The sequence below is a fragment of the Brachyhypopomus gauderio genome, chromosome 1 (genome assembly GCF_052324685.1).
Source record: "Brachyhypopomus gauderio isolate BG-103 chromosome 1, BGAUD_0.2, whole genome shotgun sequence".
Lineage (NCBI taxonomy): Eukaryota > Metazoa > Chordata > Actinopteri > Gymnotiformes > Hypopomidae > Brachyhypopomus > Brachyhypopomus gauderio.
The window spans coordinates 32067327-32074518 of NC_135211.1; the positions used below are offsets into that span (position 1 = coordinate 32067327).

At 46.7% G+C, this 7192-nt stretch overlaps 1 protein-coding gene across 13 annotated transcripts in view; it reads right to left on the reverse strand.

Moving 5' to 3' along the window:
* atp2b2 (ATPase plasma membrane Ca2+ transporting 2) overlaps positions 1-7192 on the reverse strand; it is a 111433-nt gene that overhangs the window by 51685 nt on the left and 52556 nt on the right. The window lies entirely within an intron of this gene.

Consider the following 7192-nt stretch of genomic DNA (forward strand, 5'->3'; position numbering starts at 1 on the left):
TGTGAGCTTCATTAGAGGCACCGACATCTGTGAAGATTCTGCAGCAGAACTGGGCGTGTCTGCGTTTGAACAGGCAGCTGGTGGGCAGAGGCGGTGCAGTCTTGATCCGAGTTCTGGCCAGGACGGCTGTCGGACCAGGGACTGCAGTGACTCTGAATACCCCAGGTGTGCGCACACCAGCAAACACACACACACACATACACACACATGGCCGCCCACGCAATACTGCAGCAGGTATCAGGCAATCGCCTGAGATGGTGCACTTGTGAAAGTCATAGGCGAAAGTATGTGTGTGTTTTCTTGGAAAGCATAACTACCATGTATGTGAAAGGGAAGATGACAGTGGACATCCTCTCTCACCCAACTGAGATGTCACGTTACTGTCTCATGTTACTGAGGGAGAGCTCACGTTTATGCCAGCCACAATGGTCTCCATTAAAAAGCGAGGGGCCCCCCGTACCTCATGAAAGAGTTATGAAGAGCCACGATGAGCCCTTCTTAAGGGGTAAAATGATGAGTACATTTAAACCCTTGCTTTAAGCAATGTACCTTTTCATTTTTACATTTTAAACATGTTGTTTTATTTCAATAAATATAGGAGCTATTATAACATGGCTTCAAACACTTAAAGATCATCTCCAAGCAGCACGGCAGGGACTCATCTCACAGTCTGAAGATGATCGTGCATGCTCAAATATAAAGATGTATTCTAGAAGGAAAGACCCTGTTACATCTGTAACCTGACATGTAATGATGTATTAAACAACAGGGCTTATCCTGGTATAGGAATCACTGCCACTGACCAACTGCTGTTCTCTGCCGACAAACATCACGGCAGTTTCCCGCAGAGTTGGGTGGAGGGAGACGAGATCAGGGCTGACAGCATTACAGCATACGACATTTGGAGCCCTGGTGTGGTTTCTTGAAGCCTCCACCTGCTGCACCACTAAGACAGCACCTCCACCTGCCGCACCACAGTGCTGGGACCGATGCCAGTTCCATGTTTTTAGAACACGTTCTGTAACACAGACTAGTATCTGCTGGTCTGCAGAACCTCAAGTCGGAACGTTCCAGAATTCATAAGGAAGGCGTCCCTCATCTGATAATTCTGTTCCACTTGGTTCTTAAAAGCACAGTATGATGTTTACTGTGTGCATCATTGTCTAAAATTGTGAGCTTTGGGCGGTAAGGCGTTTGTAAGAAATCTGCAAGAAGGTGATCTCAACTGCTGCATAAACTTGCTCGCTTTCAGGCTGTCATGAGCGAGTTTTAATGCTAGTCATCAATACAATGACTGCAGAGTGCCCAGCTTGGTGCGGCGTGAAGATCAACACTAATGATGTTTCACTGCCTCGTCAAGTTACCCACCAGAGCTTTGAGATTGCTAAATTCAACAAGCAATAATCAACAGAAAAATAAAGCATTACTACACGGGACTGATAACACACTAGGCACAGGAAGGAGAGTCCCTCACAACTGACAGTATGAAATCTTCACAGCCCACATGGACATTTCCTGCATTCTAGTAAAATTACATCCTCATGACAGAAATGGATTCACGAGGAAAAACGATAGGGTTAAAAAAAATAGGGTTAAAATTTTATGCTATAAAATGGCACTAAAAGAACAAATGTATATCTGTGCTGGTAAGAGCAGGTATACAAAGTTATATGGGTCCAGCTGTGTGGCCAAAAATGAGGATGTGTCCATTATCAGAGGGTTAAAGAGTAAACACAGTCTTGGTGAGGTCATTCTTATTCAGCCCCCAAGGGCAAATTCACTTCAACTTGATTGCATGAGACTGAAATAGGGATATGACATAGAAAATATGCTGCAGCAGAACAGAGGCCAAGAGTTTTATTTGGTCGGGTCTCATTCAGGGGGTCACTGGGGTAGTTCTAACATCTACAAAGAAGAGAGGACCACTGTGTTTGCAGTTAAACTGATATGAGAAGAAATGGGAGCCTTGTGCTGTATAAACATACTACCCATTTTATTAGAATCACCCTAGAAGCAAGTAGTTAGATATTATTAACCATCTATTGCTACGTCCGGTTTGTATTCACCTCAGCTCCTCATGAGTGGTCAGTTTGTAACCTCAGGACTTCTGTACACTGGGTATGTATATTTCTGCAGACCATATTCAACTCAGTAGTACAAAATACTAAATATGTATGTCCTGTGTCTGATGTCCTGCATAGCATGAACTGCAATGCCATTAATGTCACTTTTGTGTTGAGGACAGCCCCCATCAACCAAAAAAACACCTCAGTCAGCAGTGGTCATGTGATCAGACACCAATGATTATGGGGGTAGAGGATGACTGACAAATTATGCATGGCAACAGATGTGCAATAGTCTGTAATTGTACACCAGCAAAAGGCTCCTGTAAGATAGGTGTACCTCATCAAATGACTAGTGAGTGTGGGTGAAAGTTGTTTCTGATGAAGTGGGTGGTGTATGGAATCTGACACTGGTCTGGGTCTCCAAAAAAGGTTCCATTCAAAACAGATCAAAAAATAAATGTCATTTTTGCAGTATGACATGCGTCTGCTGAAAAAGTGACTTTAACGCATAAATAAAATATGTGAAGAAGACATGTCATCATACACAACTACACTGGTGCTACGATCAGTGCCCTTGTCACAAATACAATGAACTTCTCAAAAATATGATTTTACTGTGCAGAAATCTAATTTATCTGAGCTGTAAGAGATGATTTGCATGTGACTATACTACACAGCACAAACACAAATGCAAAGAAATGCAGATACACATTAATACAGTGAACAGAACTGTAATTTTCTTGTTGTCTGACTCCCCCCACCTGGGGTGATCTTCCAGCACAATAACGCTCTCAGCCATTCTGACACATGCTTCAGACCAGTATATGCCCACTTAGCTCTGAACTCAGAATAATATACCACAGAACCACTTTAAATATTAAACACATACACATACATACACACAAAAGCAAAGCTATGGACAAATCAGAGCACAAACATGGCTGCTATGTGGTGTTCAAACATAACTCACTCAGGAAGCTCTCCACCTATCAGGTAAGAGTTGGAGTGGAAGTCAGTGGAACACATTTAATAAATATCAAAGATATGTTTTGTGAGCTAGCTTGAAGTCTCATTTTAGCTCATTTCAACACTGTGAGCTGTAAACAAGCTTTTGATTAGCATGTTACTTTATATCAGTGTAATGCAAAATTACATCAGAATTTCACAAAGTCCTTTCTCTGTTTTTTTCTGTGTTATGACAAAGATGTAGGAATGTGTAAAAATACTTTTGATTTAAGGACCATTATATATTCAAGTCATTCCTTGAAACGTCTTTGTGCGATTATGACCTTGTGATGTCATTGAATGACACTTCAGTCACAGGCCGACATTCTGCAGTCACCGGCGTCGTCTCTAATCTCCCTCACGCACAGCCACATTTCCTGCAGCAGATGTGTGTGAGACAGCTCGGACTGGAGTCCTGCAACCCGACCTCAGGAGCCCGCCAGCAAGCCACAAGACACTGACTCCTAGACTAGCTGTTTCGGCATGGACGGGATGGTACAGCATCAAGATTTCGTGTGGCATTGCACACATCACACACAGTGACATGACCGCAAGGTACATGTGGGCGGGGTGGGGAGGGTGTGGGGGAGGGGGGGTTCGGCACAGCGGCAGAACCACACAGCAGCATGTCGTCGGCAGCAAGCACCGCATGTAGATGAGCACCTGGGAACCAGCTCGGATTCAGGCTCGTCTGGAGATCAGGACTTGAGTGTTAGGAACACACAATGAGTCATGCCGTTTTTACATAAGATCACAATGGGATAAAGTGGGTAAACGCATTGTGCCTGCAATGTGGGGGGAGCATATTCTAGAAGTTTGAGAGCTAAAGCTGCATTTCAATGTTAGTGAACCATGCTACACCACTCGCTTATGAACACCTAGAAATGGAATACGACACTGTAACCTCGACTTATATCGTCTGAACCTGCCGTATTCATGTTCATACTTTTCTGTGTCAGAAACTGACATCACTGACTCATGCTCCATTCCAAGGTCATCCACTCACGAGCGTCTGCCTCTCAGAGGGGCGAGCAAACTGTAACATATCATTTATAATCTAGTCTCAAAGGGAACGCTTTCTCCTTTTAAGAACGGCTGTTGGAAGAAGGGCAGTGAATAAAGAAGAGTGTCCTTATTAGAGGAGCTTGTGCTCCTACTGAACAATTCCTAGCGGAGCCCTGAGATTAAATGGGATGTGTCAGAGGGGACTGAGCACTGGGCTGACTAGATTAGCATGCTCACGGAGGAGCATGCAACACGGAAATGACGAGGCAAATGAGGAGGGTTTTGGTGGTGTGACGGGTCTGGCGATAGAATGGAGATGACACGGTTGAGGTCGGTGCGCCAGGCGTGCGTTTCTTCGCCCCTGAGACACATCTGTCACTACTGGCCACACGGCGCCGGGGCTCACGTGTTCCAGGGTGTCGTCCCGAGCAGCTCGTTCACGTGCTAGCTGTGCACCAGCAGGATGGCCACGTAAGCCATGTGTGCCACGTGTACCATGTGTCAGGACTGACGCTCGGCCTTCACAACCTTTGACTCTTGCTCACTTTTACCGCCATCAGATGCGTAGCTCCAGAAGTGCAGCGGTTCTGCGGCTTTATGCCCAACGACAGACACACGTCTGCCCTGCTGGTCCCTCCACAGGAGTCTGCGATGCACCACTAACCCTACGCAACTGCCAAACCATCACAGCCATTTAGCAAAACTGAATTTAGCTCCAGCCTCCACAAGCAGGAGGGGCCAAAATCCATTTTCGGCCTTCTGGCCCAATTATAACCAAGCTGGAACGCACAGGAAGTGCTAAAGAGAGTAGAGGTGTGGAGAAGACAATGGAACATGCTCATACAGGCTCACGGATGGGGGGCTGTGGTGGGGGTGAGGAGGGTGGGTTTGGGACAGATGGTTGGAGTGAGTGAGGTGGGGTAAGGAGGGTGGGGTTGGGGCAGATGGTTGGAGTGGGGAGGGTGGGGTCAGGGTGAATGGTTGGAGTGAGGAGGGTGGGGTCAGGGCAGATGGTTGGAGTGGGGAGGGTGGGGTCAGGGTGAATGGTTGGAGTGAGGAGGGTGGGGTCAGGCGGATGGTTAGAGTGAGTGAGGTAGGCCATCAGATGGAGATAGAAATGGAAAGAGAGGGAATCACGGGGGAGGAGAGGCTCCACGTGGGAACAGCCACTTCTCACCGGCTCACAGCTGGTGCCAGGACACAGCACACTGGTTCCATTAGCATACAATAGCCAGCACACAGAGCCCGACCCCCGGGCCCTTCTCCGGCTAATTGTTTACTGTGGTTGAACCCATGACAGAGATGTCTTTCTCTTCACCTGATTTTGCAGGCCGGTCTGTGACGCCATCTCAGCACGCAGAGTAAAAATAGAGCCTGTTTTTTCTTAATCTTTTCTTTTTTTACAGTCCTTTCCGTATTGTTCCAGAGAGCCGAGGTGGTTGTTTCAGACGTCACGGGGCCTTTGCTGGATGCACTCGCTATGCTGTTATCAGGACCGTGACAGCTGCCTCAGGAGGTTTCCACGTCCTCAGCTACGTCCTGCTCGACTCTTTGCTGCCACGATACTTCAAGGGTCCGGGGGGGAGGATTGCGGTACTGAATGCCCCAACATGGCCACCACTCAGGATTGAGGTCATGGGAGTACAGGCCTGATCTTCTTACAGAGTCTCTACACTCTCTACATACATCTGTAACGTTCTCAGTGAATCTTGGATTATGCAAAAGCTCAAGAAAGCAAACCAGTTTGTGAAAGTAATCCAGTCAGTTCAGGTACAAGTGGAGCGTATGTGGTGATATTGATGTGATGCACTCTGCTGCACCACAAACTTTTCCTTCTGACTAATACTGAAGTTTCTTCAAAGACATACATCGATTCCATTAAATATTTAAGCTACCTCCTGCATTTAACCTGTTTAGCCCATGCTGCCCTGTTCACCTGTAATAACAGCAGAGAACTCCCACCCACTGGAATCTAACGGTTCTAATAAACATATTTACAATACACACATTTTTTATTTCACCTGGTCTCACACTGAAGACACAAGTCCAGCTGAAGGTGCCGATGCAGATCCTGTAGCCCTTAATTAGGAGTCAAAGCACGTGTGTGTCGCTGGAATGATGCTCTGCTCAACATGGCTGGTTGCCGGGTACACGGAGGTGTCCTGGGTACATGGAGACGACCGCGTCCCGCACAGAGGAATGCAGGACTGTGCTCGTTAACACAGGATGTGACTATTAGTCTTCATTATCATCTTGTGCCCGGAGTGCCGGCCAAGCTCACTCTAGCAGAACTGAGTTACGGTGTGATCCCTGATGCACCCTCCACACACACACACACACACACACACACACACACACACACACACACACACACACACACACACACACACACACACACCCCTGCAGAACTGCACAGACGGTCGTGTTTGCACAGAGATTAAGTCAAGGCTCGGCTGTCTACTTGCTCTGATCCTGCAGAAGACGGGCCATCACGCAGAGTCGTTTGTTTTAGGAGAGATTGCAGTCCAGTTTCATCAGGCCAGTAACTTCACTTCAGGCCATAAAAACGCTCAGTGATCTGAGGTCTGAAACGTAACAGCCATCCCTCCAGGGGTTTACATATACTGAAACTATACCAAAAGGGATTTATAATTGATGGTGGGCATATTATCGATATGTCCGTTTACACTGAAACATGCTGACTGCTGTGTTTCTTTTTCCATATATGAGATCACCGTGGTGCTAGAGTACCACTCTCTGTAGCCGATCCCATGAACCCACGAGGTCCTGTGATGGGGATCCCAGACAAACCACCGCTGTCCTATCAAATAACAGAGACCCCATGACGTCATAAGCATGCCAATCGCATCATTTTCCACTAAAGCATAAGCATGACCCTTTTTCCAACATTTTTACAGCACCTGGAAGCATCTGACACAAAACAACACTTCTGAATTCCAGCTCCTGACGCAAAACAACAATCGCAGGATGAATAAGTTGCACTTAGCCGCACCGGTGATTTAAAGACCAGCAAATTTAGTTTGACCTCAGCACTGTTGCCTGGGAGACGCATTCTGGTTCAGGACTCGGCAAGACAGCTAACCGGGTCAAGAATC